The sequence below is a fragment of the Lithobates pipiens genome, unplaced genomic scaffold (genome assembly GCF_037356315.1).
Source record: "Lithobates pipiens isolate NorthernLeopardFrog02 unplaced genomic scaffold, aLitPip1_a1.2 Scaffold_25, whole genome shotgun sequence".
Classification (NCBI taxonomy): domain Eukaryota; kingdom Metazoa; phylum Chordata; class Amphibia; order Anura; family Ranidae; genus Lithobates; species Lithobates pipiens.
This window is the reverse complement of record NW_027507787.1, coordinates 62,086,333-62,102,876: the sequence shown is the minus strand read 5'-3', so window position 1 is coordinate 62,102,876 and position 16,544 is coordinate 62,086,333. Positions and strand designations below refer to the sequence as shown.

The 16,544-nt window shown below is 41.9% G+C and overlaps 1 protein-coding gene across 5 annotated transcripts in view; it reads right to left on the bottom strand.

Annotated features, from left to right (window-relative positions):
* The window catches only part of USP54 (ubiquitin specific peptidase 54), a 260,296-nt gene that overhangs the window by 220,750 nt on the left and 23,002 nt on the right, over nucleotides 1-16,544 (bottom strand). The window contains exon 1 of one of the 5 annotated variants that reach the window (XM_077454555.1): nucleotides 14,936-15,059. The exons of 3 other annotated variants lie outside the window; for them this stretch is intronic. The gene's annotated coding sequence lies outside the window, so the exon portion shown is untranslated. Of the gene's footprint in view, nucleotides 1-14,935; nucleotides 15,060-16,544 lie in introns of those variants that run through there. One more of the 5 variants, XM_077454556.1, reaches the window with a different exon arrangement.

Below are 16,544 nucleotides of genomic sequence, written 5' to 3'. Positions count from 1 at the left end.
TGATGGTCTGGGGCTGTTTTGCTGCTTCAGGACCTGGAAGACTTGCCGTGATAAAAGGAACTATGAATTCTGCTGTCTACCAAGAGATCCTGAAGGAGAATGTCCGACCATCTGTTCATGTACTCAAGCTGAAACGAACTTGGGTTCTGCAGCAGGACAATGATCCTAAACACACCAGCAAGTCCACCACCGAATGGCTGAAGAAAAACAAAATGAAGACTTTGGAGTGGCCTAGCCAAAGTCCTGACCTGAATCCTATTGAGATGTTGTGGTATGACCTTAAAAAGGCCGTTCATGCTCGAAAACCCTCTAATGTAACTGAATTAGGACAATTCTGCAAAGATGAGTGGGCCAAAATTCCTCCAGGACGCTGTAAAAGCCTCATTGCACGTTATCGCAAACGCTTGGTTGCAGTTGTTGCTGCTAAGGGTGGCCCAACCAGTTATTAGGTTTAGGGGGCAATCATTTTTTCACACAGGGCCATGATGGTTTGGATTTTTTTTCACCTTTAATAATAAACACCTTCATTTACAAATTGCATTTTGTGTTTACTTGTCTTGTCCTTGACTATTGTTTAAATTGGTTTGATGTTCCGAAACACTTAAGTGTGACAAACATGCAAAGGAACAGGAAATGAGGAAGGGGGCAAACACTTTTTCACACCACTGTATATATATATAAGGGCTGCAACTGACGATTATTTTCATAATCAATTAGTTGGCCGATTGTTTCGATTAATCGGTTACTAACCTTTAAAAAAAAAACAAAAAAAACAAAAACAAAATCCAATTTGCATTTTTACATTTTTTTTGGGGCCAAATTTGTTGTTGGGCAGATTAAAAAACACAAATTGTGTTATTACATGCTTTTCTGCAGCTTCTCCATTGAAGTATATTGAACCGAAAAACCAAAATAGCACCATCTAAAAAAAAAGTCCTCGTCTTTTCCAAATACGCAGCAGCTGAAAGAATCATGGATGTGAACATGTCCCATAGGAGACCATGTAAATGAACTGTGTTTATGCAAAAAGCACCAAAAAACAGAGGTGTGACCCAGGCCTAACATAATGGAGTTAAAAAAAAACAAATATTTGTACAAAAAGAGAAAATAATCGCAACTGTAATGCCACGTACACACGAACAGAATTCCGGCCAGAAAAAGACCGATGACAGCTTTTCATCAGAAAATGCGACCGCGTGTACGCTCCATCGGAATTTAGCTGTCCGAATTTCCGCCAGCTAAAAATTTATAGCATGTTCTCAATTTTCCCAACGGAAAAAGTTTCTATCGGTAATTCCGATCGTGTGTACGCAATTCCGACACGCTAAAAATCACGCATGCTCAGATTTAACTACGCGACAGAAGCTATTGGCTACTGGCTATTGAACTTCCTTTTTCTGGTCATGTCGTACGTGTTGTAAGTCACCGTGTTATAAATGATCGGAATTTGATGTGACCGTGTGTAAGGCAAGACAGCTTGAGCCGAATTCCGTCGGGAAAACCATCAGAGCTTTTTCCGACGAGAATTGCGATCGTGGCATAAGGGGCTAATTTTTTACTATGGGACAGTGAAAGTAATATTTACAGTAGCGATTTGCTCTTTTTGTACTATAAAGGGCTAATTTTAGTTTTTTTTTTTTAACCCCATTATGTTAGTGGGCGATTACTCGATTATGAAAATAGTAATCGATTATTTTCATAATCGATTAGTTGTCGATTAATCGATTAGTTGTCGATTAATCGATTAGTTGTCGATTAATCGATTAGTTGTCGATTAATCGATTAGTTGTTTCGGCCCTAATATATTATATATATATATGCGCTGCACGATTCTGACCAAAATGAGAATCACTATTTTTTTTCTTAGAATAAAAAGATCGCGATTCTAGCAACGTAAAACCTTTCACGTTATACAAAAAAAAAATAAAAATGGGTTAACTTTACTGGTTAGTTTTTTTAAATTCATTCAAGTTTAAAAAAAATTGCATTTGAAAGACCACATACAGTGTGATATAAAATACTGCAACAACCACTCATTATCTAAGGTGTCTACTATATATATATATATATATATATATATATATATATATATATATATATATATATATATATATATATATATATATATATATATATATATATATATATATATATATATATATTACTTTTTTTTTGAGGGTTCTAAGTAAAAAATAAATATTTAAACTTGAAACCAAATGTTAGAAAAAGTTTTAGTGTTTAAGTGGTTAAACTTTTTTCACTTAGGCCCCTTTCACACATGCGGATGGTATGTCCGTATTTCATCCATCCGTTAGCGGATGAAATACGGGCATACATTCATCCCTATGGGATAGCGGGTGTCTGCGGATGAGCATCCACAGACACCCGCTATTGTCCGCCTCCACAACTGTCCGATTCTGCAGACGGAGGAAAATCCTATTTTTCTATCCGTCTGCAGAGCGGATCGGATGAACACGGACAGACGGTCCGTGCTCATCCGATCCCCATAGAGGAGAGCGGAGAGCTGACAGGGCGGTCCCTGCACAGTGTGCGGAGACCGCCCTGTCCGCCGCCGGCTCAGCGGGGACAACGGAGCGACCCCCGCTGAGCAAGCGGATCATCACGGGGCGGATCATTACTGATCCGTCCTGTGTGAAAGAGGCCTTACACACAATGTCTATTCCATTGACAAATTGTTACAATGTTTATACTTAAGTTCAACTGATAAAGAATGTTTTGATTCTTGGCAGACTGCCCAGTTTTTCTCTTCCTTTCTTTTGAGGGCTGTGGTTTCAGAAGAGCTGAGAGAATTCTTTGCATAGAAAGAATTGTGAAACACTTTAGTCAAGATCAGGATAACGATTCTTGACAATTAATTGTGCAGCTCCAATATATATCCATATCTCCACACACACGTATAAAATCCATTTATATTCTAAACTTGTCTACTACTCTTCCTCTCTTTTTCCACCTTTCTCCTCCCTCTCCCTTTCTTTTTTCCTCTCCTCTGCCTCCCTTTTTCTCCTCCTACTCTTTATTTACTTTCCCTTATTCCACTCTCTTTTACTTATCCTTCCCCACATTTTCTATCATTTGAAAAAGAACCATCCACCCCTAGAGTTCCATCTCCTGCTATTATAAAAAAGGAGTCACCCCAGGCACAGCCAACCACAAATACCATATTTTATGAAACGTTTTTATTGACCCCCCCCCCCCCCTTTTCGACAAACCTGCCATTCTTTTACTAGAGTGTCATTAACCTGTAAACGCCATTCCTCATAGGTTCTCACATTTGATTAAATACATTTTTTTGTGATTATTTGCATGCAATAAACATCATCAAGCGTGTGTGGCGGCAACCAGGTGAGGAGTACAAAGACAAGTGTGTCTTACCTACAGTCAAGCATGGTGGTGGGAGTGTCATGGTCTGGGGCTGCACGAGTGCTGCCGGCACTAGGGAGCTACAGTTCATTGAGGGAACCACAAATGCCAACATGTACTGTGACATACTGAAGCAGAGTATGATCTCCTCTCTTTGGAGACTGAGCCACAGGGCAGTATTCCAACAGGATAACAACCCCAAAAACACCCCAAGACAACCACTGCCTTTCTAAAGAAGCTGAGGGTAAAGGTGATGGACTGGCCAAGCATGTCTCCAGACCTAAACCTTATTGAGCACCTGAAGGGGCGTCCCCAAGTGAAAAGTAGAGAAATACAAGGTCTCTACTCCACCAGCTCCATGATGTTGTCATGGAGGAGTAGAAGAGGACTCCAGTGGCAACCTGTGGAGCTCTGGTGAACTCCATGGCCAAGAGGGTTACAACAGTGCTGCAAAATAATGGTGGCCACACAAAACATTGGCCCTATGGCCCAATTTGGAAATTTTAACTTAGGGGTGTACTCACTTTTGTTGCCAACGGTTTAGACATTAATGGCTGTGTGTTGAGTTATTTTGAGGGGACCACAAATTTACACTTTTATACAAGCTGTACACTAACTACTTTACCACAAATCCCAATAGGGATATAAGCTTAGACAGCTATGACAAGCGGGAGGCAGATTCTGAATGCAAAATACAGGGCAAGGGCCCTGGGACACAGCAAGGGCTAAGCCACAGCTCTGGGAGGTAAATGTCACAAAGTAGGGCCCAGTGCTGAAGGCCACAATAAGCTCATAACAGCATTTAGGCTGGGTTCACACTGCTGCGGGGGGAGATCCGGATGTGATTCGCACCGCAAATCACATCCGATCTCCGTAGCGATGCAAGTTCAGCCATACAGATAGTATGGCTGAATTCGCATCGCTCCCGCAGCAAACTCGCACGGGACCCTTTTTTTGGTCCGCAACAGAATCGGATCGCATGGGTGTTCACACCATGCGATCCGATTCCTGTGCGAGTCGGCAGATCGCACTGCGATATGCGGACGGATCTGGGGGTGTCATTAACATATCATTGACACTCCCAGCCGTCCGCATAGGGCAGTGTGAACTGCCGGCAGGAGGTGTGCGATGCGGGAAAACGCAGCGGATTCGCCCCGTTCCCGCATCGCTGGGGTGTGAACCCAGCCTTAAAAGGTTTACTGAGATTGCAGGAGTACAGAGATTGGGTGTGACGCTGGTCTTAAATGAACATCCTGCAGCTAAAATAGCTGTAAAGTAGAGCTGCACATTTAATCGCCAAGAATCGTTATCACAATCTTGACTAAAGTATTTCACAATTCTTTCTATGCAAAGAATTCTCTCTGCTCTTCTGAAGCCACAGCCCTCAAAAGTTAGAGAAAAACAAGGCAGTCTGCCAGGAATCACAACATTTTCATTTTTTTATCAGCTGAACTTAAGGATAAACATTGTAAAAAAATATTTTAAACGCAACTTTTTGGGAAAAGGGACACTTTCATGAATTAAAAAAAAAAAATAATAATAAAATTAGCCCAATTTTTTTGCATAATGTGAAAGATAATGCTACGCCGAGTAAATAGATACCAAACATGTCACACTTTATAATTGCACGCCCTCGTGGAATGACAACTACGGTACCTAAAAATCTCAATAGGCGACGCTTTAAAAAAAAAAAAATTCTGGTTACCAGGTTAGAGTTACAGAGGATGTCTAGTGCTCGAATTATTGCTCTCGCTCTGACGATCGCGGTAATACCTCACATGTGTGATTCGAACACCGTTTACATATGCGGGCGCAACTTCCGTATGCGTCTTCTTTGCTGCTCGAGCTCGCGGCGATTGGGGGGGGGGGGGGGCGTTAGAAAGAAAGCTGTGGGCGGTCCTCAGCTTTAATTGATGAATGCCTAAACACCGAGATTGCTTTGTATCCCTTTTCAGCCTAAGGCCCCTTTCACACATGCGGACATTATGTCCGTATTTCATCCATCCGTTTGCGGATGAAATACGGACATACATGCATCCCTATGGAATAGAGGGTGGCTGCGGATTAACATTTCTGCAGACGGAGGAAAATCCTATTTTTCTATCTGTCTGCAGAGCGGATCGGATGAACACGGACAGACGGTCCGTGCTCATCCGATCCCCCATAGAGGAGAGCGGAGAGCTGACAGGGCGGTCCCTGCACAATGTGCAGGGACCGCCCTGTTATCCGCCGGCTCAGCGGGGACAACGGAGCGATCCCCGCTGAGCAAGTGGAACATAACGGGGCAGATCATTACTGATCCGTTCCGTGTGAAAGGGGCCTTATGAAGATCAACCACTCTTGAGCATATAGCTTCAGAGAGCTCCTTTTGTGTAAAATATGGTTCACATCAGCCTTTGCTTTTTATGAACAGCAATCATAAAAATTTTAAGCGCCTTTTATCAAAGTAGCTCCAGACCACATCTCCAAACTCATTTAATTAAGTGGACTCCAGGTGTGCAAAGTGACTAATTATAAAAAAAAAAAAATGTATACTTTGAATACAGTGTTGCATGACCGCACAATAGTCATTCAAAGTGTGACAGTGCTGAAAGCTGTCCTGGGCAGGAAGGGGCGTAAGCGCCTGGTATTGAAGTGGTTGAAGTAATGAGTCTATGGGTTCACTTGTTGTGTTTGTCTATTTTTGTGATTTGTGATGAGGATCAAATCACATTTTATGGCAAATTACTGCAGAAAACCAGTTACCGTATTTATCGTGTATAACATGCACCTTTTCCCCCTGAAAATAGGGGGAAAATCACGGGTGCGTATTATACGTCAACAGTGTACCTCAAAGGGGAAGGAGGAGGGGCAAGTGCCATCAGAATTCATGAGCTGTCATCTCCTCTTCACTCGGTTGCCATGTCACATACACAGTCCCGCCTCCGCCACCGGCATTGTACCAGTGTTATGTCTATCACAGGAGCTGATCCAATGCCGATGGCGGAAGTGGGACTGTGTATGTGACTGTCGACTGAGAGCCGAGCAAACCGGAGATGACAGCTTGGTGATTTCCTGCAAGAGATGCGAGATGGCGAGCTGCATTAGTTGGGGAGATGGGCGCAGATCAGGCTGCACTGACGTTGCAGATGGCCACAGATTAGGGTGCATTGAGGCTGCAGATGGGCACTGCATTGATGCTCACTGAATATTATTTTGCTTCAAAGTGGTTTATTTAAAAAAAACAAATCCTGAAACGTTCCTTTTAGACTGCGGTGTGTGTTATACGCAGATAAATACGGTAATTCTATGGGGCTCGTATACGTTTTCTTGCAATTGTATTGCTTTATTGATTTGCTATGTAGTGAGGGGGTTATGCATTTAATTGAACCTTGCTGTAAGCACTATATTTTTTATTGTTCGAGTGTTTTGGGTTTTAGTCCAAATAGGGAATGTATACAGTTGCCCGTTTGGGGGAAGAGGATTGTAAATTGGGAAGCACAGGATTTTGGAGCAGGTCTCCATAATAAATATGTGTCAAAATAACTTTATTTTATGTTTTTAAGATTTCAATCATGTATCTATATCCTCCAGAAGAAGTAAACGTTCATGAAATGCGCAGAAAGCGATTACATCTTCAAGAAAGAAAAAAACAACATCTGCAGATTGAATATGTTTTCACATATGGTAGATGGGATGTAGGAAATTGTCGTGCTTACCAGCTTTAGTATACATTCATAGGTCTTTTATAGGGTGTACTTTTTATGGAAGAGAAATAAATTATTGATTTTATAAAACTGGGTTTGTGTACCTTTAAAGTCCTATTTGTATAAGACCCCTTTCACACTGAGGCGTTTCTCTGGCACTTTTGGGCTAAAAATAGCACCTGTAAAGTGCCTGAAAAACAGCTCCTCTGCAGTCTCAGTGTGAAAGCTGGAGGGCTTCAACACTGGGGCGATGCACTGGCAGGACGTTCTAAAAACTCCTGCAAGCAGCATATTTGGAGCGGTGTATACACCATCCCTGCCCGCTTTGAGGGACGTTTTAACCCTTTTTCGGCTGCTAGTGGTGCATAAAAGCGCACCCCCAGTGGCCGAAAATCCCTGCCCCAATGTGAAAGGGGTCTAAATAATAGCGGTTTGCATGATTATAATAGGCTGAATATTCAGACCCTTTTAGGCTGGGTTCACACTAGTGCGAATTGGATGCGGCTTTCTCATGTCAGGGGACTGTGAATATTAGAACACTTACCTGTCCTGGAATCCAGTGATGCACCCCTGCGGATGTTTCCATGGGCTCTCGGGTGCTGCCACCGCCATTTCCTTTACGTGTTACTAAACCCAGGACCCTGAAATCACTATATTTGGTCTCCTACAGTACACAGAAATGCAATTATTTTAGTAAATATAAACAGCTAAATACCTTTTCTCATCAGCAGTCTTTGGATTTCTATCACTTCCTGGTGGCGCTTGTAGGAGGAATTTTCATACTGCACGGAGCTGTCCTATGAGGCTGCAAGGCCCCTGACCCTCTGTCTGGACAGTGCCGATTGGCCCTGTGCTGATCACATGCACTCCCCCACTCTTCCAAAGAAACAAAAACTCTCTAACAAAAAAAAAAAAAAAAAAAAACACACCAAACTAAGCATGTGCAGCCTGACTACAAAGGCTCTGTCTTATCTGGACCTGTCCAGGGAGGTGAGGATCTGTGCATACAAGATCAAGTAGCCTTTTTAAACAATGCGGAGGAATAACCCCTTTGGCTCCACAGCGAGTATAAAAGGTATGCTTTATTGCATATACAGACTAATTGTCCTGTTTAGTAACACTTTAAGGGAAACTGGCAGTGAAGCCTTGTGGCTTCACAGCCAGTTCCCTACTGCACATGCGTGAAGCGCATTGCACTTTCTGAATGTCCCAGCTGTGGGGGGGGGGGGGGAGGGGGCCCAAACTTCTGAGTGATCTCACCGTGGTGAGATCTCTCTTAAGTGGAGACTGGTACCTGTCAAAAACGGGTAGCCGCTCTCCCCCCCCCCCCACCCGAAAGGTGGCAAGCGTGCCACCGAAGGGGGGTGCAGGGGAGCAGAGCTTCCACTTTTTGGGTGGAACTCCGCTTTAACAGAAATGTATGCCGCCTTCTCTATTGTGAAAATAATAAAATGACACAAAGGAATAATATCCAAGCCTTTCTGTAGGCCATATGGTTTTGCTCTAAAATGCATAATGTACAGGCTCTAAATCTCATTGAATGTCTCTATCTGTTGGTACTGTTGCACATTATTTTCTGCACAAGTACACAAATACACAGCAGCACAAAAGAATGGATTACACCAATGAAGATTCAACAGACAATTTACATATTTACACAAATTTATCTAGTAGACAGAATAGTTCACAGTTTTTTCCCCCCCCAAATGTGACAAACCTACTAATGGGCTTAGTTGTAATTTGAAGAAGCCAAAATGACACCATTATGTCTTATTGGATAAAGCTGCACAGACTGTATTTTTCATGGATGTCTTTTTTGTCATTTACAGTTTTAAAAGGAATTAAACATACAAGTGAGGGATACTATATGACAATATTATTTTTCAGCAAAACATTTGCAGGAACCAATGTGGAAGAAGAGCCCATTACCAGATAGTAAGAAGAAGTTGTGACAGTTTTCCAAATGCACCACTGGCTTCATTAGATTGCCTTTATTGACTGCTTCAACTGAAATAGACCTTAACAATCAATAATCATAACTGCCTGGGTGAACCAGAAACAGTTCATTATTTGCATAACATTGTGTCATGACCAGTTGCTGTCTATGACATATAACCCAGACATTAAAAGGGCCGGTATATGCATAATACAAGCATTTACCAAAAAATAAATAAAAAAATTCTGCTCAAATATTTAAAGTGTATGTGAAGCTGAATATTTCTACTTTACCCATGGGACCATTTACCTTTATCTTCTTTTTTTGGTTACAAGAATACAAATTTGGATTACTGAAATGCTTTTTCTTTTGGTGAGAGTATTGATAGGGAAAATTATCTACCCTAGTACACAGAATTAAAGACAAAATGAGGGTTGTAATCCTTCCACACTCATTCCAAAAGCAAAATGTTTCAGCTACTACACATTAAGGGCTGATTCACACCATAACAAACACATTATCATGCGCCGTTATAACTGAACAGAATTACAAATCCTTCGGCAAATAAAGTCTTCCCATACATGTTTTTTTAACTTTCAAGCTTCATGCACACTGCAGCTGATAAAAAAAAAAAAATGCCCAAACTCACAAAAACACGAGTTTTAGGCCTCATGTTCTGTACACTGCTGTTGGTAAACAGACGTTTAGGCCCCTTTCACACTGAGGAGTTTTTCAGGCGCGACAACACTAAAAAATAGCGCCTGTATATCGCCTGAAAAAAGCTGCTCCTTTCACTCCAGCGTGAAAGCCGGAGGACACTGGAGCGGTGCACTGGCAGGACAGTAAAAAAGTCCTGCTAGCAGCATCTTTGGAGGGGTGAAGGAGCGCTGTATTCGCTGCTTCTACCCATTGAAATTAATGGGGCACCGCTATACCGCCGGCAAGATGCCACTGCAGCGGCGCTTTGCGGATGGTTTTAACCCTTTTTCAGCCATAAGCGGGGGTTAAAACCGTCCACTAGCAGCCGAATAGCTGCGCTAAAACGACGGTAAAGCGGCGCTAAAAATAGCGCCGCTTTAACGCTGATGCCCACACCGTACAATTGTGAAAGGGGCCTTAGGAGCAGTTGGGCATTTTTTTTTACTGCTCCTGAACTCTCCTCTATGTTATCTTATCAGTACATGTAAACAGGGACGTTTATAGTTGTTTCCAAGCAGTTGTGTTTACAGGCGTTTTTCATTTTTGGCTATTTTGAAAAGAAAACATTTTTTTTTTTCAAAATGCTTCTAGATGTAAACAGCTAAACAGCTGCTTTAAGAAGCCGGTTTCTAGCTGTCAAGATAAATCGTTCAGGAGAGGTTGAACGTCCAGTTTACATGAAGCCTAACAGCTCTGTGTCCATGCAAACATGGAAATTTTTTGAAGTTTATTAGCAGAGGATTTTATGGGCTGTTGTCTGAATGCCCTAAAATCGCATTAAAGAGCAGTTCTTTTGACCACAAAAAGCGATGAATGCTGAAAAATGCACATAAATGCGCTTTTATCAGCATTTTTTTTTAAATTGCAGAGCTGAATGTAAGCTGGTGTAATATTACAAAAAAAACAAAATTCCCAAAACCATTGGAAAACACTCAAAAACGCACATAAACCTGATTAAATAATGCTGTAAAAAGCACATTTTTAAAGTAGCGTTTTCCTGCCAATCTGACATCCAGAAAGACTTTTTTTGAATGTCCTATGTACATGGAGCCTCAATGTAGCTGCTTGCATAGACTCCAGCTTGTATTTAAATTAATAAAGTATGCATACGCATAAAAGGTTTGAGGGTACACAAGATGGTTTTAATGCACAAAAGATATTTCTTGTATAACAATACACTTGAAAGGCAGTGTCACAAACCAGACCCTACCCTTACTGTGGCTAGATTTCCTTATGAGAGGCGTTCAAGACAGGTAGTATTCACCAAGGACCCCCTCACAGGGGTTGAGATTCAGCTGTTTCTCATTCCCAGATACTAGGAGGCATGTAGGAACAATGTGAAAGGATCGCTGGCATAAACGGCCAGCAACTAGTAAGGGAACAGAGGAGCTGAAAATATTCAGATGTGTGTGGCTGTAAGGGCTTGGAGAAGCAGTGATTGGCAAACAGTGGTTGGAACAGCTGTGTCCAGCAGCAAGGCCTTGAAGGAATACAGGTGGCAAAGTAGTGTACCTGGAGAATCAAAGTGTCCAGCTGCAAGGGCTCAGAGGAGCAGAGTTGGCATATCATGATTAAGCAGTCAAACAACAGATGAACTGAGTAGCCAGTGGTCTTGATACTTAGCAGCTTCAAACTTTGTGGAAAAGGTGCAGGCAGTAGAGACACAAGGAGGGTCAGAATCTTAAGAGGCACAAGTAGACAGGCTTGGTAAACACATACGGGGCTCAGTGTCACATGTACAAATGTTAAATGGTTGTCTGTCCAGAGTATGACAACCCATAGGCTTTGGCTGGGTGATGTGGTGGCGCTTGACTGGCTGCAGCTGCTTCAGCCATGGTAACACCTGGAGGTGAGCAGAGCTGTGAACCCTAGAATTCACCTGTTGGGAGGGGGGGGGGGGAGGAGTAGAAGAGTAAGTAGCTACTACAGGCATTGAACATAAAAATTAACACAGCTGCAAATCAGGGGTGCCCAACCAGTGGCCCATGGAGACCTCCTGCTCTGGAATGGTGTATTGGCACGCTCAGATCTCGGGTTGCCGACCCGCCATCCCAGAGCATTAGTGTTATGAATGAAGCAAGTGGCTGCAGAGCCACATAAACTGATGCTTCCTGTAGGCGGAGTGATACCAAGTGCACTGGGACAGCAACAGCCAGCAATACCAGAGTGGAAGACTTATTAGGTTAGATTATTACTAAAATCACAATACAATACTTATATATATATATATATACACAGTGACTACAAGTAGTATTCAACCCCCTGCAGATTTAGCAGGTTTGATAAGATGCAAATAAGTTAGAGCCTTCAAACTTTAAACAAGAGCAGGATTTATTAACAGATGCATAAATCTTACAAACCAAAAAGTTATGTTGCTCAGTTAAATTTTAATAAATTTTAAACATAAAAATGTGGGTCAATTATTATTCAACCCCTAGGTTTAATATTTTGTGGAATAACCCTTGTTTGCAATTACAGTTAATAATCGTCTTTTATAAGACCTGATCAGGCCGGCACAGGTCTCTGGAGTTATCTTGGCCCACTCCTCCATGCAGATCTTCTCCAAGTTATCTAGGTTCTTTGAGTGTCTCATGTGGACTTTAATCTTGAGCTCCTTCCACAAGTTTTCAATTGGGTTAAGGTCAGGAGACTGACTAGGCCACTGCAACACCTTGATTTTTTTCCCTCTTGAACCAGGCCTTGGTTTTCTTGGCTGTGTGCTTTGGGTCGTTGTCTTGTTGGAAGATGAAATGACGACCCATCTTAAGGTCCTTGATGGAGGAGCGGAGATTCTTGGCCAAAATCTCCAGGTAGGCCGTGCTATCCATCTTCCCATGGATGCGGACCAGATGGCCAGGCCCCTTGGCTGAGAAGCAGCCCCACAGCATGATGCTGCCACCACCATGCTTGACTGTAGGGATGGTATTCTTTGGGTCGTATGCAGTGCCATCCAGTCTCCAAACGTCACGTGTGTGGTTGGCACCAAAGATCTCGATCTTGGTCTCATCAGACCAGAGAACCTTGAACCAGTCTGTCTCCGAGTCCTCCAAGTGATCATGAGCAAACTGTAGACGAGCCTTGACATGACGCTTTGAAAGTAAAGGTACCTTACGGGCTCGTCTGGAACGGAGACCATTGCGGTGGAGTACGTTACTTATGGTATTGACTGAAACCAATGTCCCCACTGCCATGAGATCTTCCCGGAGCTCCTTCCTTGTTGTCCTTGGGTTAGCCTTGACTCTTCGGACAAGCCTGGCCTCGGCACGGGAGGAAACTTTCAAAGGCTGTCCAGCCCGTGGAAGGCTAACAGTAGTTCCATAAGCCTTCCACTTCCGGATGATGCTCCCAACAGTGGAGACAGGTAGGCCCAACTCCTTGGAAAGGGTTTTGTACCCCTTGCCAGCCTTGTGACCCTCCACGATCTTGTCTCTGATGGCCGTGGAATGCTCCTTTGTCTTTCCCATGTTGACCATGTATGAGTGCTGTTCACAAGTTTGGGGAGGGTCTTAAATAGTCAGAAAAGGCTGGAAACACAGATAATTAATCCAAACATGTGAAGCTCATTGTTCTTTGTGCCTGAACTACTTCTTAATACTTTAGGGGAACCAAACAGAATTCTGTTGAATTGAGGGGTTGAATAATAATTGACGCTCTGAATAAACTTTTCACTATTTAAAAAAAAATTAAACAAAGAAATAACATTCTTTTTTGCTGCAGTGCATTTCACACTTCCAGGCTGATCTACAGTCCAAATGTCACAATGCCAAGTTAATTCCGAATGTGTAAACCTGCTAAATCTGCAGGGGGTTGAATACTACTTGTAGGCACTGTGTGTATATATATATATATATATATATATATATATATATATATATATATATATATATATATATATATATATATATATATATCTATATCTATATCTCTTCTGCAGGGGTTACCGCCAGATGGATGGAAAAAATGGTCTCCATGTGTCTTGATTTTGCAGACAGAATTGTGTTGGATGTCCACGGACATGTCACCACTGACATCCACTGCTCCATAGACCTGAACGGAGCATCTTATCAGGTCCACCTGAAAAACTGACAGGCAGACCTGATCGGAAAGCCCGTGTGAAAATGGCCCAATACTGCATACACCCCTTAGTAGAGAGCACATTCATTAACACTGCACATACCCATCATAAGACAGCTAATCCACGAATACTGCACTTATCCCCCAAAAAGATAGAATATCCACTGATATTGTTCATAACCCTCAACAGAGAGCTCATCCACAAATACTGCATTATACTCCTCGATGGAGAGTACACCCATTAACAATGCATATACCCCATCAACAGAGAAAGTGCTCATGCAACAATACTGCACATACCCCTCATCAGAGAGTGTATCCACCAATACTGCATATACTCCTCAAAAGGAGAGTACATCCATGCCTATACCCCATCAAAGAGCTCATCCACTAATACTCCATATAGCTCTCAGCACGGAACCCATCCACCAATTCAGCACATACCTCTCATCAGGAGGATTTATCCTATAGTAATGCACATCTCTCTGAACAGAAAGCTCATCTATCGTGCAATACCCAGAGGATATGCAGAGGATATGCATGACAGCTGGAAAAAAAGAAGGTTGGCTGAGATACATATGGGTATGTTTCATAGAACATGGTCAATATGATTTAGCACAAAAGGCTTTATTTTATTAAAATGCAAACATAAATGTATAACATTTTGAACAGACATGCTAACATTTCATACATAGATCATTTGTAAATATAAGAGAAAAAATAAATAAATCAAAAAAATAAATAAATTATAAAATCAAGGCTTAAGCAAATTACTTGTCTTCCTGACAACTTACAACCATTCTAGCATCAATGCATTCTAATTGGTTAGTGGTGCTTTCTGATTTGACGAGATTATTTCGCTAGAGAGAAGAGTGCTCCAGCCCAGGCCTGCAGTCCCTGAGGCTGAAACAACTGACAGCTATGCTAATGATAACGCTGATATCCCATGAGCTGACAGAGACACAAACCATCTACTCTGTGCAGGCACAAATAAGAACGGACATGGCTACACCTGTTCATCTTATCTTCAGCCATTTCAAAGCCCTACTGTACATCTTCTTCCATCGTACTAGCTACTTTACAGATTAGGGGAAATGCAAGGACAAACATTAGCAATGCATTTATTAACATTTTTCACAAATAAATATAATATACATACACATACACAGTCCTCTGTGAGCAGAATCTTTACAGACAGCTGCATTCTTCTTCTACCCTAGACAACAGTGCAGCATCTACCACGGGAATCTCTATTCAAAGTATTATCAGCATCACACAGAGCAATAGCAGTTATTACCTAAAATAGACAGCCAATAGCAGGCAACTGCGTTTTCCCTCCTCTTTTATTAACCATAGCACTCCTGATGGTGGCAGCTAGATACAGCTGTGCAATAGCATCACTATGCTGGCAGCTGAAGCTAATAGAGACACAGTGCCGCCTATTCCTTTGCAGTAAGTGGGTCAGTAAACGGCAATATTCCAGGGCCTGTGAACACATGACAGCTTTACACAGGTCTCTGCAAAAAGATGCTTTCTGCTCTGCCTGTTCAGCATGCCAGATTCTGCAACACCCTTTATTTAATTCCGCAACCATAGATCAGCGGAATATTTAGAAGCATTGCATGAAAATATTCCATTTTCATTTGCCTGTCTGAGACATGGTTCAAGTGAATATAGGAACATGTGCCTCAAATGACATGTCATATTTCATATAAAGGAATGAAATGAAGATAATTGACATCTAAACTGCATTCAAACAGAGTCGATGTGAAGCATGACTCATGCACAACTTCTCCTTCTACAGATAAGGACTACGTTGTGTGGTAATTGTTCTATCTGCTGAGTAATAACTGGAAAAGCTTCTAAACCGGGGTCAATAACATACCCGACAATCAAAACACAAAACAAACACATGGGAACTAATGTATTTCCTCCTTTTATATAGTATTTCCTCCTATAATTCATTAACAGCAAGGCTGCTTGCATTGTGTACCAATGTACCATACAAACATACTGAAGGGTACATGGTCATTGAAAGGCATATTCACTACAATTCAAACACAGAAAACAAGTCACAAAAAGGGTATTTCTAATAACTGAACCTTCACTCTTCATATACCTCTCAGGGATGACTTGATCTTTAATATTTCCTTATGTTTCCTCCCTGTCACAACAGGCGTATCAGAAGACCATCTTGTCTCCTGGCTGAACTCAGCATTGATAACAGATACTCCAAAAATTGCCAATGTCAAGCTGCTTTGTCAATGTGACAATTTCCCCATCCTCTAGCAAGACTGAAGAGTGTAAATTATCAGCTCCCGGCAGGACAGGTCAGCTTTAAAGCCTGGTTTACACTTATGCTTTTCTTTTAGAGCAGTTTTGCAGAAACATACTACAGTCCATTTAGCATGCTTTCCAATGAATGTAGTTCACATCTGCGCATTTTATGGAAAGGGCCAGGGACTTTTTTCTGGTTTTTGGTTCCATAAACTTCAATGGATCAAAAGCATGTATTCAAAAAAGTAAAAACTGGGTCTGTGATGCCAAACATTTACAACAAGACTGTGTGAAGATGAGATCTAACTCCAGGTCAACTGCTTAAAGCAACAATTACAATTATTGCCAACTTTGGCACAAAGTACGGTAATTATATATATATATATTTTCTATCTGAAGGGTCACTGGGGAGGCTGACAACCACTGTGCTACATACGATAGCTGCGATCTTCAAGGTGCTGCTCTATCAGCTTCCCCTCTGCACATTGAAC